Source organism: Mauremys mutica, chromosome 17, assembly GCF_020497125.1.
Source record: "Mauremys mutica isolate MM-2020 ecotype Southern chromosome 17, ASM2049712v1, whole genome shotgun sequence".
NCBI lineage: Eukaryota > Metazoa > Chordata > Testudines > Geoemydidae > Mauremys > Mauremys mutica.
Window position 1 is genome coordinate 12,112,291 of NC_059088.1, and position 18,466 is coordinate 12,130,756.

Sequence of the window (18,466 nt, forward strand, 5' to 3'; positions counted from 1 at the left end):
TCGGGAGGGTGGGGGGCTGAGAGTCAGGACTCCTGGGTCCCATCCGCAGCTCGAGGAGGGGATTTGGGTCTGCAGGGTTCGAGCAGGGGAAGTGGGCAGAGAGGATTTGGTTCCCATCGCTGCCATTGTCTGGCGTTCGGACAAGTCAGCTTCCTTTCCCACCGCACACAGGCATGAAGACTGAGCTAACGGCTGCCTATAATGTGCTCCAAGTGCCACCAAAAACAGGGGAACGGAAGAGCAAACCACCCTCACTATTCAACTGCATTATGTGTGGCCCACTGTATGAGAAAGCAAAACCGCCAGCCGTACCCACCACTGCAGGATAAAGCAACCTCGCTCTGAGCACTGAACATGGACCCAGTGTCACCGCGGCTGCCTGCTGGAGAGACAGTCTGGGCTCCCATGGTCCTTGTGGCTGCTGCTCAGTAGTTTCATCGGGTGCTCCTGACTCCCACCAGCCCCCCACAACCACGAGACCCCTTTCCCCTCAGAGTTCCAGGGTAGAACCCAGGAGTCTTGACTCCCCGGCCCTCAGCTCATCTGGTCCAGCTCCTGTCTTTGAACTGCTTTGTGGGCTGGGCTTTGAGCCTCACGTCCCCTCACATGGGCGAGGGAAGCTGCAGGATCAGACTCTGGAACACTGGAATTTGTTCCCTTCTAGCCACTAGGTGGCCACCCCATCTGAAGCACAAGGCTGCTGCTAAGACTGACCATCCCCAACACAGAGCCACTGCCACTTATTTCAAATGAGAGCGTCACGGGGAGAAAATCCCTTTATTGGCAAAAGAAAATCACCCCAGCTGTTCTGTGAGGCTGTTAGATGTCGACACTGAGCCTAGAATATCAGCAGGGACGCGAACACCAGAGAATGCTACAGACCAGCATTTTAGTGGCACGATAGCAAAGCATCCTGAGCAAGATCTGATCCAGTCCCCACTGATAGCGGTGGGAAGACGCCCGTCGGCTCAGGCCTGTGGTCAAGTGCCCCAAGCGCTGCAGGCCCAGCCATTCCTTGTGAAAAATATTGGTCATGAATGTCGATCCCTTTTTGTGTAGTGATCCCCCTCCCCCAGCATGTGCCATCAGCAGGAATTAAACCTAGAAACTTCAGCACCACACTTTAAGCACAGAGGTTAAGGAGCAGCTAAGTGCATTAGCAGTAGTAGGCTGTCATCTTCTTGTACAGTTCAGTTACTATAAGGGGACACAACACACTTAGGAAGCTCATTATCTGGAGCTAGCATATAGTTCGTGAATGGATCCCATCTCCCCGTGAACATTTCTCCCCTATTCAGCCAGCTCTCCTGCCAAGTGCACAGCATTTTGGTAGTTACATGCATTTTCCCTGCAGGCCATGAACTCCTGGCCCATGGAAAGGAAGACGATGGGAGTGAGGCAGCTGTGCAAATAGGGCAGGCCATCGGCAAAGAGGATGCCTATGTCCAGGGATTTGTCCATCACTGAATGTACTGCATCACCTGAGACCCGCAGGAAGTAAATGACGTGATATGGGAGCCAGCAGAGGTAGAAGATCAGGATCAAGGCAAGGTGGACATTGAGGGGCTTCCTGGACTGAGTGAGATGGCTTGTTCTCAGTTTGGCAGCTAGAAGAATGTAGAAGGTGATGATCAAGGCTAATGGGACCAGGAACCCAACCAGGAAGTGGATAGCAACATGGGCCATCATCCTTCGTTTTCTCAGCAAAAGGTTCTCTTGGACACTTGTCAGATTGCCAGAGGTGATGGTCCACTCTGAAGATGAGCTCATGGAATCCCAGAGATTACAGTACTGCAAGCTCAATGCAAGGGATAGGATCCATATGGCCAGAATAACCAAAGAAGCCAGGTGTGGCGACCTGTGGTTCTGGGACCACACAGGGTAGGCCATGGAGATGCAGTGGTCGGCGTTGATGACAGTGAGGAGGAAAACCCTAGTGAACATGTTGAGCGAGGTGACAATAATGGTCAACTTATACATCACGGTGCCCAAGAACCAACGAAAACCCAAGGTTGTGTAGATAACTCTGAAGGGTAGGAAGGAGGTGAAGATGAAGTTAGCAATGGCCATGTTAAGGAACCACATAGGAGTGACTGTCTTCTTCACCTGGAAGCCAGTGATGAGGATGATCCAGCCATTTCCCACCATGCCCAAGAGGAAGGCCAGGCTATAGGCCACCATGAAGATTATGTGAGTCATGTCCAGGAGAACGGGATTATGAATAAGTGCTGCCATCTAGGTGTGGGTTCAGGCGGTGCAGATCTTGTACTGACCAAACAAAGAACAAATGTCATGTCTCTGGAAGCTTATCTTGATGAGGATAAAAGGTCAGGCCCACTGGAACAATTTGTATAGTGGGGGTGCTGACAGCCATTGCACCAAACTATAACCCTGTTTATGATGGAAACCACTTCAAGCCCCAGAGAGTGCAGCAGCATCCCTAGGACCTATGTAAAAGCTAGAGTCTGCAAATACATTTATTAGAATGCGCATTGATTAGCTAATCAAACGTGGACATTTTTCATTAAAATGATTTTTCAAGGACAAATAGTGTTTTAGTTGAAATCGAAATATCTAGAAAAAAACCTGCTGATTTTGATAAAATTTCCTTTTGAAAAACAAAGCAAAGTGAAGCATTTCAACATTTTCAGAATGGAGTATTTTAATTTTTTATTTAAAAATGAAATTCATTATTTTGCATATAAAATGTTGACATTTTAAAAAGTTGAAACAAAAGATTTCAAATGACCTAGATCAAAAAAAGAATTTAGAATTTTCTTTCATGGGAAATATTGAATGTTTTTGTGTTTCAATTGAGACTGGAATTCTTTTTAATAATCCTGAGAAATGAAATATTTGGTTCCTGTCCAGTTCAACTAGCTAATATGTTCTAAAATCATTCCACAATATATCTTCATCCATACCATCCTAATGAAGGCAAGTGGCTACAGAATTTCTAAGCATCTCACAAGCTACGGAGGAAATATATAAACTCCCCTCTGCATCCCAGGACCAGGCAGAGCTCTGAGAGGTTCAAATTTTCAGAGCAATTGGCACCAACATTTTAAACTCAAGTTTGCTAAAATAAACCCCAATCCTGTGGATTTCATCAGGGCTTCTCAATCTTTTTCACAGAATGAGCCATGGTTTAAGAGAGACTGTCTCATAGGCACCTCCCTGCCCATTGGCCATTTCCAGGTGAAAACGCCTCCCCTCCCATCTCCACTTTCATTCCCATTCACTTGATACCTGACATCTCATTCCCCATCGCCCAGCCATCACCGTCCCCACCCTCCAAGCCTCCATCTACCCTCCCGTTTCCCTTTACCCGGTCCCACCTCCCCTCCCGTTCCCCCTCACCAGACCCTGCCTCCCCTCCCGTTCCCTTTAGCCTGACCCCACCTGCCCTCTGGCTGCCCCTGGACTGCCTCCCATCTCCCCACCTGGTCTCCAACACCCAACCCTGTCTTCCTTCCCATTTCCAATCCCCAAGCCCCGCGTGCCCTCCTGTTCCCCACTGCCTTGCTGTCCCCACTCTCCCATTCATGGCCTCATAATGTCACTGTGGCAGCTACAGGAATTGCTCACCAACCAAATACTGTTCAGGAAACATTCCACGTGTCTCTGGCTCCTGTTACCATAAGACGGGTCAGCAACACGTAATCAGCCAGCTCCCTATAGACCACCAGGGGACGGGGCCTATTCCCAGTACTGATCCAGCCTCCGATGTCCTGAGGCAGGGTTGAGGGGTTTGGTACTTTCTTACCTGCGTGTTGGTGGGATGTGGCTTCTAAGGGTTAATCTCGGTCCAGGGCCAGGTCCCTGACACAGTCGCTGCAGTCCGCACAGACTGACTCTGCCCGGGGCAGGAAGCTCTTCTTTTGTGGGTTTCTTAAGTGGAAGGAAGGGGCGTTCGTGACTGAAAGGTGCGAAGGGATTGGTTTTGATGGTCTCTCCTGAGTGTGACAGACAGGCAGCTGTCCTGCGATTGTGGGCTTCTAAAGATTCCTTAACGCTCACATTTCCTCTGTTGTGTGCAATGCTGAGCCCCTGCTATAACCACTAAACACTGTATCCCTCCCAGGGTCAGGGAAAAAACCCAGGAGTCCTGTCTCCCAGGCCCCCTGCTCCAACCCACTAGACCTCACTTCCCTCCCAGCAGGGGACTGCGCAGAAATTTACCTTTGACCCCTTTTTTTGCAATCACACCTGCCCAGGCCCCAGCAGGAGCTCACTCTTCCCTCCCTCCAAGCACAGCCCCATGGCTGGACGAGTTCTGTGCCCCTGACGATTATTGGGGGGGGGAGGGAGTGCCCCTGCTTACCCCTCCTTGTGCACACTCCTGCCTCCCCCAGTTGGGAGTAGAAGCCAGGAGTTCCTGCTTTAACCTACTAGATTCTACACCCTGCGAGGCACTGAGAATAGGACCTAGGCGTCCTGACTCCCAGCCCCACATCTCTCCCCCAACTGAAGACTGTACAGCTTTTTAAAAGATCATTTCTGATTGGTCTATAACTTATGGGCTTGATGCAGAAATGATGGGTGAGGCTCTTTAGCCCGTGTTACACACGAGGCCAGACTAGATGATCCTAATGGTCCTTTCTGTCCTTAAAAAGCTGTGAATCTATTAACCACTAGGCTCCACCTTCCCCCACCACTGGGAATAGAACGCAGGTGTCCTGGTTTACAGTCTCACTGCTCTAACTCACTAGATTACATTCATTAGTCCAAGAATCTCTTGAGGATTGACACGGAAGATACAGAACTGGATTGGGATATACAAGACTAGTTCGAATTAGGCTGTTGCACAAATCGTGCTCAGGATCCATAGGGTCAACAGAGAAACATTCCCTACGAAGAGCTCTTGCTTCCAGGGAGATCTATGGAGAAAGAGTGCTGGGATGAAAAGGCGGAACCGGTGAGAGGAATTCTGAGATAGACTGGAAAGAGAAACCTCTGCAGCCGCAGCTGGCTCAGTCGCAGATACTAGGCCAAGGTCTGCTCCAGCCAATTCAGGACATTTTAACTCCTGAGAAGCCTGAGGGAACTGGTAAGTCAGCAGTTCTAAGACAGACAAAAGGATGGATGTGTGTCTACTGTGGACAGCAAGATCATTTAGTACAAGACTGTGAGAACTCACCTCACCCCAGTTTGGTGCACCAACAGCAAAGCTGCCTGCTGGAGGATTTGTGGGACGAGGAACAGCCAGCAAAGCAACCATGTAGATGCACAGAGTACAAACTGGTTCTCAGGAGGACAATCCTGGAGAAGACTCAGCATACCACAAGTTTCAAACACCGAGACCATACCTTGGAAGGACAAATGCCCAAGATTCTATTCCCATTGACTGGAAAGTTTTGCAGTGACAAGATAGGCATATAGGACACGTGATTCACTTCCTGGAGTCTGGCCCTAGGCCCAGTCAGGGTGAGGAAGTGAAGGAGAAATATAAGACCTGTCTAGACGTACGAGAAAGGCCAAAGTTTTTTGTGTCCAATGGAGTTTTGTACAGAAAGATTCAGAAAAGGGAAGATTTGGGATAGCTAGTGATTCCCTACACTCATTGAGGCAGCATTAGAAGGAATCCATGAGAAGATATGCACCACGTGGGAACAGAAAGAACACTAGAGTTCGTTAGAGGTCAGTTTTATTGGCCTCAAATGACCCGAGCCGTAGAAAGGAAACGTCTGCAATCAGAACTCAATCCTCAGTCAGAGGAATTTGACCCAAACAAGAGGAGTCAACTTCATGAAGATCAACTGGAAGGGACACAAACCAGGGAAACTTCCCACCACAACAACATCTGTAGAGAGTACTGCAGAGGTACCTATTGGATCTCACAGAACATGGAAAGTTAGAAGCCAGCCAGTCCAATTTGGGGACCATCACCCTCCTTGTTATTAATCCAAGGGCTGGAATGTAAGGAACCCTAGACTTTGGTTTCCTGACAAGGAAGCGTTTGGGAAAGAATCAAGATGCTGCCGTTCTTTTCAAGCGGTGATGGTGACACATGCTACATGTTATGGAGACTGAGACCACCCAGCGCGCGCTGCAGTCTCCTTAGGCAGGGGCCGTATTCCCAGGGCCGAATGCACCGGCGGGCGCATTGTGCGTGAGGGAGAGGGTACCCGGGGCTCTGTGGTGACTCTCAGCCACCATGAGACGGGCCAGGCAGCTCGGTGTCCTTTGGTGCCTCGTCCCTCCCCCCCGGGCTGTGAGCCCCGGCTGGTGCAGCGTCTGCTGCGTACAAAGCTCAGTGTGTGTTAGCGTTGTGGGGGGGTCTTCTGGGGTCCACAGGCAGCTGTGGTGGCTGTGCCCCAACTCAGACATAGGGGCCCCAGATTAATAATACTGTGCAGGGCCCCATAAATCCTAAGGACGGCCCTGGTGGTGGGGCTGTGGGCAGGGGGGTGCTGGGCGAGGGGGGTGTTGTGCAGGGTGCTGTGCATTTGTAGGGTGGGTGAGGGGAGGTGTTGGGCATAGCAGGTCCAGGGGGGCTCTGGCCATAGGGAATCAGGGGAGGGGGAATTCCGGTGTTGGCCGGGGGGGCTGCGTGGCACAGCATGGGCCCGTCCCCAAGGGGAAGGAGAACCTGACAGCACAGGGCCAGGCAGGGCACTGTGTGTCTGGCAACTGCCCGTTGGTAAACAGTGCCCCTGCCATGCCAGGCCCCATTGCCTCCGGCTGGCCCCTCGCTCTGGGGACCGACCCCGCACGCCAGGCTCCATTGCCTCCATCGGGGCCACAAAGATGTTTGGTGCTGGGCCCACAAAACGTTCATCCGGCCCCGTTAGTCACACGAGTGCCCCCAGTGCCCCGAGTGCCAGCCCTGGGCTGAGTGATGTCACCGAGGGCTGAGGGGCGGGTCTATCTCCATGGGGACTCCAGGACATCGTGGAACTTTATTGTGGGTTGGGACATCTCAGCTCCACCCACTGACACCGGCGCAGAGCCCGGGCAGGGATTTCCCAGTGGCGGGTGGGTGGAAACAATCCACGAGCCGCGTTGGAAAGTCCCAGCGGTGCCACGTTCCCAGGCTCAGCGGCATGGGGTTTATTCGGGCACGGGGTGAGCTCTGCCCCTCAGCCCCGCCCGGACGCGGAATGGCTCCTCCATACCGCAGCCTCCACCTCTCTGCCTCAGTCCCGCCTCTTTGAACCAGGGGCTGTGAAAGTTCCGCGGCCTCACCGTGGGGGGGTTGTGGGGATAGAGGCAATAACCGCTTGTGAAGGGGGGCGACGCCACGGTGAGGGGCCCCACATCGGTTATAATGAACTAATCACCTTCCGCTGCGTTATTGCAATAAAGGTCCCGGTTTGCTGAAAGGCCCAGAGCCCCCCTGGGGTCAGTCAGGAGTAACTCGCGGACACTGAAAGCAGTTGCAGTGACTTTACACTAGCGGAGGGTTTGGCGCCATGAGGAATTTGCTCCATCCATTAGGTGTGAGGCAAACCCCAATGAGGGCAGGGGGATGAACCCTATTGACTCTGACGGGCGCTGGAGCAGTCCCGCAATGCGCTTGTCTCCTGTACACTGGCGGGGGCTGTCCTGTGAGTCTGACACCGCGACGGGTCCCGGGAGAGCCAACGTGACGGGTCTCGGAGGGGAGAGTGACGCAAAACCAGACTCACTCCGGATTGGGGTGCCCCCATAAAGGGAGGGACCTGCGCACCGCAGGCTCAGGGGGGCTCTGGGAAGGAAAGGGAGACACTGACGGCAGAAAGAACGAGGCGTCCTTGTGGCACCTTAGAGACTAACACATTTAATGGGGCATAAGCTTTCGTGGGCTGAAACCCACTTCATCAGATGCACGCAGTGGAAAATACAGTAATGTAACTCTTCTGCCGGGCTGAAACAATAGCAGCAAGGGCCGGGTTCAATACATAGGGGTCCCTTCCCCACAACATAATGCAAAACCAGCTCGAGCCCCCACCCAGTGACCTGGGAAAATCTTACACACACCCCTGGGCGCCTCAAGGAGGCAATACTTCCCCTCTCGCAAGCACAGAGTCTTGGTGTAGCAGAAAAGGTTTAATAACATGAGAAACAACAAGCATTAAATTGGGAAAATACCTCAGCTAGAGTTCATAGGTCAAACCGTGAGCAAAGACCCACCCTAGCAAATTGGGCTGTGTCCTTCTCTCTGGGCCTTTGAGTCCAGCAACCCCCAAATCACCCACAGTCCCAAAAGTCCCACAATCCAAAAGTCTCTGTCCCGGGTCAGTGCAGCCCCAGAGTTCAGGAGTCTCTCTGCAGAGGTCCCCCTCCCCAGCCTGGGTAGAAAGGGGCACCTTACGTGGTTTCGGGGCCAACTGCCCTGCCTCTTCATGGGGTTCTGCTTCCACTAGTCGTCCCCACAAACAGCTCAGCTCCGCTTGCTCTGTGGGCTGCTCCGCTCTGCCAGCTGCTCTGGTCCACCAGCTGTCCTGTGAGCCACTCCAGCCGTCCTCAGGAGCTGCTTGGCTCCACTCACCCAGTGGCTGCACAAACTGCTCCACTCCGCTCTGCCAGCTGCTCTGCTCCACGGTATTACTTCAGGCTCCCCCACTCATTAGCACAGTACTCAGTGCTCTCAGCTCAGCAAGTCCAGCTCTTCAGTGATTCCAGCTCATAGTAGGGTAGCCCCAGTGCCAGTGAGTTCAGCTCAGTAACCTGTATCTAGATTCTTAAGGGAATCAAAAATTAACTCTGACATTCTACAGTGGAGAGAGGCACAGGTGGAACTGGTGCTTCTGGCTCACACAAGACACCTGCACCACCCAGTACAGATATCTATCCCCAGCCTCTCTCCCTTGACTGGCTTTTGGAACCCATGTCCCTTGTCTAGCAAGTGCTATTTAGTTGACAATGAAACCCTCTATCATAAGACAGTTTTGTAGTTCCTCATTTACTTAATCGGGGTGACAACATTTTATTGCTCCTGCCCCAATAACAACAAAATTGGGGGTCCCACAGCGGTGAAAATAACCATCCCAGGCTGCTTTGTGGTATGCTAAGTGGGGTGGGAGTGCCAATGCAAATAACCGAAACTTCTTTCCGCACTCCCCATAATTTACCACCAGATGTCAGGGTGGGGCTCATCCTGACTCTGCTTACAGTAGCGAGAGAGATATATGCAGAGAACAAGAAAAGATGGAGGTTGCCTTACCAACTCTAATAAGATAAATCAATTCAGGTGAGCTATTATCAGTAGGAGAAAAAAAAAACTTTTGTAGTGATTATCAGGATGGCCAATTTCAAACAGTTGACAAGAAGATGTGCGTAACCGTAGGGTGAATGTAACACAAACGGTAGGTTTGTGTTACATTCACCCAATTGCCAGGTCTCTTGTCTAAGCCTGAAGCGGGGTGACTGTCACTGCTGCCCCCACGTGGCTGCTGGGAGAAGGGGGTGTCACTGTGCCTTTCACACAATAATAGACAGCAGTGTCCTCGAGTTTCAGGTTGGACAGTTGCAGATACAGCTCATTCTTGTAATTATCCCTGGAGATGGTGAATCGGCCTTTCACTGAATCACGGTAGCGTGTCTGGCTCCCGTCGGGGTTTATAGAACTGACCCATTCTAGTCCCTTTCCTGGAGCCTGTTGGAACCAGCTCATGTAGGAATCGCTGAAGGTGAACCCAGAGGCTTTGCAGGAGAGGCGGAGAGACTATCTGGGGCTTTTCACCCCCCCTCCAGACTCCACCAGCTTGACCTGGGACCGGACACCTGAGAATAAAGACAGGCCATTACTATCGGCATAGAAATAGCGATAACACAATATTCCTCTAACTCTGCAGTTATTCAGAGGGAGGAACGTACCTTCTAAAGCTGCTGCCACGAAACTTAAAAGGAGCAAAAATCTCATTTTTCCTGGTGCTGGAGCGGAAAGTTCTCAGGCGACTGGCTGGGAACTGCTCAGACCCAGGAGGCTGCGAATCGGGTCTCCGGGTGCAGCCTGGGCAGAGAGAGGCACAGATTTAAATAGGACACCGTCTCCCTCATTTGCATGTCCCCGCCTTGTACGAGACGCACTCTCCTCCTGCCCGGGATCTGATTGACTCGCCCCAGTGGGAGGGGGCTGTTGTCCCCTTACTGACATTCAGTGGGTGTTTTGCTTGGCCAGCTCCCAGCACTAAAAGAATGGGGAGAGGCCAATGCTCCAGGTCAGCCTCAGTCAGCCTCTGAGCGGGATGGGTGGGGCGGGCAGGCTGATCAGGGAGTCAGGAGGCCGGGGGGGGCCCATCCTCCCTGTGAGCTGGAGTTGCCTGGGTCAGACAGAGTGGGGTCGAGCTAAGGAGGGAGCAGGGGCCCGAGCTGAGCTGGGGAGCAGAGCCGGGCCGGCCAGAGGGGCCAGGGAAGCAGAAGCAGCAGAGCTGGGCGCAGAGTCACAGAGACCCAGCCACCATGTCAGGGTTCACTCTGAACTCGGGGGTACAGATGTGGGGGCCTCCATGAAAGACCCCCTAAGCTCATTTCTACCAGCTTAGGTTAAAAACTTCCTCAAGGCACAAATCCTTCCTTATCCTTGGGTGGGTACTGCTGCCACCACCAAGTGAGTTAGACAAAGATTCAAGGAAAAGGACCACTTGGAGTGTGCACATGGGTGGGGCCCAGCTGCTCCCTGTCCCCCTCATTGAAGCAGGTGTGCAGGGTTACTGCCCTGGGAACTGCAGGGCTCCAGTGGCCATGGGGCTGGCTGGAGGCAGGGCAGGGGCTGACTGGAGGTTGGGTCTGGCTGCAGGCAGGGCAAGGGGTGCGGGGCTGGCTGGAGACAGGGGGGTGTGGGGTGGGCTGGCTGGCTTCAGGCAGGGCTGCAGGGGGTGCGGCAGGGGTTGGCAGGGCTGGAGACAGAAGAGTGCAGGGCTGGTGCGGGCAGGGCAGGGGGTGCAGGGCTGGCTGGAGACAGGGGCTGGTGTGGGTAGGGCAGGGGATGCAGCAGGGACTGGCTGCGGGCAGGGGGTGTGGGGCTGGCTGGAGACGAGCTGGCTGCGGGCAGGGCAGGGGGTGCAGGGCTGGTGTGCACAGAGGTGTGTTGGGGCTGGCTGGCTTCGGGCGGGGCCGTGGGGGGTGTGGCAGGGGTTGGCTAGAGACAGGGCAGGGGGTGCGGCAGGGGCTGGCTGTGGGCAGGGGGTGCAGGGCTGGCTCAGGGCAGGGGGTGCAGGGCTGTTGTGGGCAGGACAGGGGGTGCAAGGCTGGTGCGGGCAGGCGGTGCGGGGCTGGAAGCAGGGCACGGGGTGCAGCAGGGGCTGGAAGCAGGGCACGGGGTGCAGCAGGGGCTGGCTGCGGGCAGGGGGTGCAGGGCTGGCTGGAGACAGGGGCTGGCTGCGGGCAGGGGGTGCAGGGCTGGAAGCAGGGCACGGGGTGCAGCAGGGGCTGGCTGCGGGCTGGGGGTGCAGGGCTGGAAGCAGGGCACGGGGTGCAGCAGGGGCTGGCTGCGGGCAGGGGGTGCAGGGCTGGAAGCAGGGCACGGGGTGCAGCAGGGGCTGGAAGCAGGGCACGGGGTGCAGCAGGGGCTGGCTGCGGGCAGGGGGTGCAGGGCTGGCTGGAGACAGGGGCTGGCTGCGGGCAGGGGGTGCAGGGCTGGAAGCAGGGCACGGGGTGCAGCAGGGGCTGGCTGCGGGCTGGGGGTGCAGGGCTGGAAGCAGGGCACGGGGTGCAGCAGGGGCTGGAAGCAGGGCACGGGGTGCAGCAGGGGCTGGCTGCGGGCAGGGGGTGCAGGGCTGGAAGCAGGGCACGGGGTGCAGCAGGGGCTGGCTGCGGGCAGAGGGTGCAGGGTTGGAAGCAGGGCACGGGGTGCAGCAGGGGCTGGCTGTGGGCAGGGGGTGCAGGGCTGGAAGCAGGGCACGGGGTGCAGCAGGGGCTGGCTGCGGGCAGGGGGTGCAGCAGGGGCTGGAAGCAGGGCATGGGGTGCAGCAGGGGCTGGAAGCAGGGCACGGGGTGCAGCAGGGGCTGGCTGCGGGCAGGGGTGCAGGGCTGGCTGGAGACAGGGGCTGGCTGTGGGTAGGGCAGCGGGTGCAGGGCTGGTGCGGGCAGTGGGTGCAGCAAAGGCAGCTGGAGCCCCGGCCCTTTAAATAGGCCCTGCTTTTGGACAGGTGCCAACCAGGTTATTTGAGCTTCTTAACCCTTTACAGGTAAAGGAGGGATTTCATGCTCCCCTGAGCTGTATGTTTATGACACTTCCCCAGTCCCCACGCCCACAGTTTCTGCTAACTAATCAAATATCCCAGCCCTCGCCCTGCAGCCTCTCAATTTCTCCCGGGCCCTATGGGCTGTTCCCTTGAAGGGACAATGAGTCTGATCTTACCCTGCTCTCTCAAGCCCAGCATCTTGTACCACTGGCTCTGTCCAGTAGAACCAACAAGTCTGTCTTCACCCTCCCATTATTCCCCAGACTTTGTAGCCGGCAACTCCTGCCACTTTATTGTCTCGTTGAAGTCATGAACATTTCTTCTTTCCCTCTGTGAAAGGCCTGCCCCCCAGCCCCCGCCACTGGAGATGTGTCTACCATAGGTGAAAATATGGGCCCCCATAGCTGAAATATCTGCCAGTCGTTCATATCCTTAACCTCCAAAACCCCTGCAAGGAAGGGCAGGGCTCTTACCCCTCTCTTACCGATGGGAAACTGTGGCACAACGCTTTCATGAAAACACACCCACACCTGTTCTCCCTGTCTGTCCTTGTTCATCTCCGGCAGGCACCGGTCTCATGCTGATAAGAGCCATGGGTTCTGCTTCCTCCTCTTAATGACTGACTGTTCCCAGTCTTAAAAACCCAGTGAATAGTGCAATCGATAAACAATGGGAGCCTCTTTAGAGTCTGATCGGGCACCACCTCCGAACAAGAACTTTAGCTGTTAGTCATTCAGAGATGATGATATAACAAGTATCGTCCACGTCAGCCAGAAAGGACATTTCTTCGCATAGGTCACTCACCCTAAAATACCTTGGTGTAGGAGGTTCTCAGGATCACTCCTGCTGAGTCCCCACGGTTCAGGGAGACGTCTCTCCAGATTCTAGCAGCTGTGCAGCTCTTAGTACTCTAAGGCTTGAGGTACACGACTGAACCCCAAGTACCTGCCTTTTCAGTACTTACCTGGTTAATCCCTGTGGATCTGTGTGGCACAGAGCTGGGTGGTGTCACCAAGTAGCCCAGGAAACCATGTAGGAATTCCCATACCGGATCGGATTATGGTTATTATTTAACATCTGTATGATGGTAGCGACTAGGAGGCAGATGAGATCAGGACCCTGTTGTGTCAGGTGATACACACACAAATGGTGAGAGACAGTCCCAGCCCCAGGTGTGATCACGGCCCTGTGGTGCCGCGTGCTGGTGGGGATGTTAGCGGAGGTACAACCACAAGTGGTTTGTAGCATGAGGACATGGTCTGGTTACATTAACATGGGCACAGAGAGATATTCCTTGGGTGGCGGAAGGATGAAGTAGGGGCCCTGGTACGGGAGGGGATAGGTGTAGAGGGGCTAACGAGGGAGCTGAGAGGAGTCGTTAGCTCCACTCCGAATGCCGCCTGGAGTCTCAAGTCCCTTTTACAGGTCTCATGAAACAATTGAGCCTGGAATGATCTGGGCTAAATTGTTCTTTATTCCTCAAAGAGCAGAGTCACTTTGTGATGTTGCTTAGAGCCAACCATAAGTGATTAAAGCAGTTTTGTGTGTGGACGGAAAGTGTGTTTCAAACGCTACTGTAGAGGGTTAAATGTTACAGTGTAGAGCAGGAGTCGATCTGGAGAGACCCCAAAAGTAGTTCAGGTGGTAGCTCACCTGAGATAACCTCATTGTTTCATTCGTAGTTAACATCTGTATAGTGATAGGTCGATGCCTTGTGTGTGCTAGGACCCTGTTGTGCCGGGCGCTGCCCAGATACAGCGAGAGACAGTCCCTGCCCTACTGAGATTTGTGCCTTGTTGTGCCGAGTGTTACCCAGTCACACCGCGAGAGACAGTCCCTGCCCTACTGAGATTTGGGCCTTGCTGTGCTGGGTGTTGTACAAACATAGAGGAACAGAGAGTCCCAAGGAGTTCACAGCTAAATAAACAAGACACACCAAAGTTGTATTTCCAGGTCTGGGAGGGAAGTTATGTCTCCTCGTTTAGAGTCGGGAGGGCGGGGGGCTGAGAGTCAGGACTCCTGGGTCCCATCCGCAGCTCGGGGAGGGGATTTGGGTCTGCAGGGTTCGAGCAGGGGAAGTGGGTAGAAAGGATTTGGTTCCCAGCGCTGCCATTGCCTGGCGTTCGGACAAGTCAGCTTCCTTTCCCACCGCACACAGGCATGAAGACTGAGCTAACGGCTGCCTACAATGTGCTCCAAGTGCCACCAAAGACAGGGGAACAGAAGAGCAAACCACCCTCACTATTCAACTGCATTATGTGTGGCCCACTGTATGAGAAAGCAAAACCGCCAGCCCGACACACCACTGCAGGATAAAGCAACCTCACTCTGAGCACTGAACACGGACCCAGTGTCACCGCGGCTGCCTGCTGGAGAGAGTGAAGAGCACAGACAGTCTGGGCTCCCATGGTCCTTGTGGCTGCTGCTCACTAGTTTCATCGGGTGCTCCTGACTCCCACCAGCTCCCCACAACCACTAGACCCCTTTCCCCTCAGAGTTCCAGGGTAGAATCCAGGAGTCCTGACTCCCCGGCCCTCAGCTCATCTGGTCCAGCTCTTGTCTTTGAACTGCTCTGTGGGCTGGGCTTTAGCCTCACGTCCCCTCACATGGGCGAGGGAAGCTGCAGGATCAGCCTCTGGAACACTGGAATTTGTTCCCTTCTAGCCACGAGGTGGCCACCCCATCTGAAGCACAAGGGCTGCTGCTCAGACCGACCATCCCCAACACAGAGCCACTGCCAATTATTTCAAATGAGAGCGTCACGGGGAGAAAATCCCTTTATTGGCAAAAGAAAATCACCCCAGCTGTTCTGTGAGGCTGTTAGATGTCGACACTGAGCCTAGAAAATCAGCAGGGACATGAACACCAGAGAATGCTACAGACCAGCATTTTAGTGGCACAATAGCAAAGCATCCTGAGCAAGCTTTGCTGCCAATGGTCTGATCCAGTCCCCACTGATAGCGGTGGGAAGCCGCCCGTCGGCTCAGGCCTGTGGTCAAGTGCCCCAAGCGCTGCAGGCCCAGCCATTCCTTGTGAAAAATATTGGTCATGAATTTTGATCTCTTTTCATGCAGTGATCCCCCTCCCCCAGCACGTGCCATCAGCAGGGATTGAACCTAGAACCTTCAGCACCACACTTTAAGCACAGAGGTTAACGAGCAGCTAAGTGCATTAGCAGTAGTAGGCTGTCATCTTCTTGTACAGTTCAGTTACTATAGGGGGACACAACACACTTAGGAAGCTCATTATCTGGAGCTAGCATATAGTTCGTGAATGGATCCCATCTCCCCGTGAACATTTCTCCCCTATTCAGCCGGCTCTCCTGCCAAGTGCACAGCATTTTGGTAGTTACATGCATTTTCTCTGCAGCCCATGAACTCCTGGCCCATGGAAAGGAAGACGATGGGAGTGAGGCAGCTGTGAAAATAGAGGAGGCCATCGGCAAAGAGGATGCCCATGTCCAGGAATTTTTTCATCACTGAATGTAGTGCATCACCTGAGACCCGCAGGAAGTAAATGACGTGATATGGGAGCCAGCAGAGGTAGAAGATCAGGATCAAGGCAAGGTGGACATTGAGGGGCTTCCTGGACTGAGTGAGATGGCTTGTTCTCAGTTTGGCAGCTAGAAGAATGTAGAAGGTGATGATCAAGGCTAATGGGACCAGGAACCCAACCAGGAAGTGGATAGCAACACGGGCCATCATCCTTCGTTTTCTCAGCAAAAGGTTCTCTTGGACACTTGTCAGATTGCCAGAGGTGATGTTCCACTCTGAAGATGAGCTCATGGAATCCCAGAGATCACAGTACTGCAAGCTCAATGCAAGGGATAGGATCCATATGGCCAGAATAACCAAAGAAGCCAGGCGGGGCGACCTGTGGTTCCGGGACCACACAGGGCAAGCCATGGAGATGCAGTGGTCAGCGTTGATGACAGTGAGGAGGAAAACCCTAGTGAACATGTTGAGCGAGGTGACAATAATGGTCAACTTATACATCACGCTGCCCAAGGACCAACGAAAACCCAAGGTTGTGTAGATAACTCTGAAGGGTAGGAAGGAGGTGAAGATGAAGTCAGCAATGGCCATGTTAAGGAACCACATAGGAGTGACTGTCTTCTTCACCTGGAAGCCAGTGATGAGGATGATCCAGCCATTTCCCACCATGCCCAAAAGAAAGGCCAGGCTATAGGCCACCATGAAGATTATGTGAGTCACGTCCTGAACGGGATTATGAATAAGTGCTGCCATCTAGGTGTGGGTTCAGGCGGTGCAGATCTTGTACTGACCAAACAAAGAACAAATGTCATGTCTCTGGAAGCTTATCTTGATGAGGATAAAAGGTCAGGCCCACTGGAACAATTTGAATAGTGGGAGTGCTGACAGCCATTGCACCAAACTATAACCCTGTTTATGATGGAAACCACTTCAAGCCCCAGAGAGTGCAGCAGCATCCCTAGGACCTATGTAAAAGCTAGAGTCTGCAAATACATTTATTAGAATGCGCATTGATTAGCTAATCAAACGTGGACATTTTTCATTAAAATGATTTTTCAAGGACAAATAGTGTTTTAGTTGAAATCGAAATATCTAGAAAAAAACCTGCTGATTTTGATAAAATTTCCTTTTGAAAAACAAAACAAAGTGAAGCATTTCAACATTTTCAGAATGGAGTATTTTAATTTTTTATTTAAAAATGAAATTCATTATTTTGCATATAAAAGGTTGACATTTTAAAAAGTTGAAACAAAAGATTTCAAATGACCTAGATCAAAAAAAGAATTTAGAATTTTCTTTCATGGGAAATATTGCATGTTTTTGTGTTTCAATTGAGACTGGAATTCTTTTTAATAATCCTGAGAAATGAAATATTTGGTTCCTGTCCAGTTCAACTAGCTAATATGTTCTAAAATCATTCCACAATATATCTTCATCCATACCATCCTAATGAAGGCAAGTGGCTACAGGATTTCTAAGCATCTCACAAGCTACGGAGGAAATATATAAACTCCCCTCTGCATCCCAGGACCAGGCAGAGCTCCGAGAGGTTCATATTTTCAGAGCAATTGGCACCAACATTTTAAACTCAAGTTTGTTAAAATAAACCCCAATCCTGTGGATTTCATCAGGGCTTCTCAATCTTTTTCACAGAATGAGCCACGGTTTAAGAGAGACTGTCTCATAGACACCTCCCTGCCTATTGGCCATTTCCAGGTGAAAACGCCTCCCCTCCCATCTCCACTTTCATTCCCATTCACTTGATACCTGACATCTCATTCCCCATCGCCCAGCCACCACCGTCCCCACCCTCCAAGCCTCCATCTACCCTCCCGTTTCCCTTTACCCGGTCCCACCTCCCCTCCCATTCCCCCTCACCAGACCTTGCCTACCCTCCCGTTCCCTCTTGCCTGACCCCACCTGCCCTCTGGCTGCCCCTTGACTGCCTCCCATCTCCCAACCTGGTCTCCAACACCCAACCCTGTCTCCCTTCCCATTTCCAATTCCCAAGCCCCGCGTGCCCTCCTGTTCCCCACTGCCTTGCCGTCCCCACTCTCCCATTCATGGCCTCATAATGTCACTGTGGCAGCTACAGGAATTGGTCACCGACCAAATACTGTTCAGAAAATATTTCATGTGTCTCTGGCTCCTGTTACCATAAGATGGGTCAGCAACACGTAATCAGCCAGCTCCCTATAGACCACCAGGGGACGGGGCCTATTCCCAGTACTGATCCAGCCTCCGATGTCCTGAGGCAGGGTTGAGGGGTTTGGTACTTTCTTACCTGCGTGTTGGTGGGATGTGGCTTCTAAGGGTTAATCTCTGTCCAGGGCCAGGTCCCTGACACAGTCGCTGCAGTCCGCACAGACTGACTCTGCCCGGGGCAGGAAGCTCTTCTTTTGTGGGTTTCTTAAGGGGAAGGAAGGGGCGTTCGTGACTGAAAGGTGCGAAGGGATTGGTTTTGATGGTCTCTCCTGAGTGTGACGGACAGGCAGCTGTCCTGCGATTGTGGGCTTCTAAAGATTCCTTAACACTGACATTTCCTCTGTTGTGTGCAACGCTGAGCCCCTGCTGTAACCACTAAACACTGTATCCCTCCCAGGGTCAGGGAAAAAACCCAGGAGTCCTGTCTCCCAGGCCCCCTGCTCCAACCCACTAGACCTCACTTCCCTCCCAGCAGGGGACTGCGCAGAAATTTACCTTTGACCCCTTTTTTTGCAATCACACCTGCCCAGGCCCCGGCAGGAGCTCACTCTTCCCTCCCTCCCTCCAAGCACAGCCCCAGGGCTGGACGAGTTCTGTGCCCCTGACGATTTTTGTGGGGGGGGAAGGGAGTGCCCCTGCTTACCCCTCCTTGTGCAC

General features: G+C 53.2%; 1 pseudogene; it reads right to left on the minus strand.

The window, feature by feature from the left end:
- Positions 1-9,265: 9,265 nt before the first annotated feature.
- LOC123351438 lies at positions 9,266-9,952 on the minus strand (annotated as a pseudogene).
- Between the last annotated feature and the right edge of the window lie 8,514 nt (positions 9,953-18,466).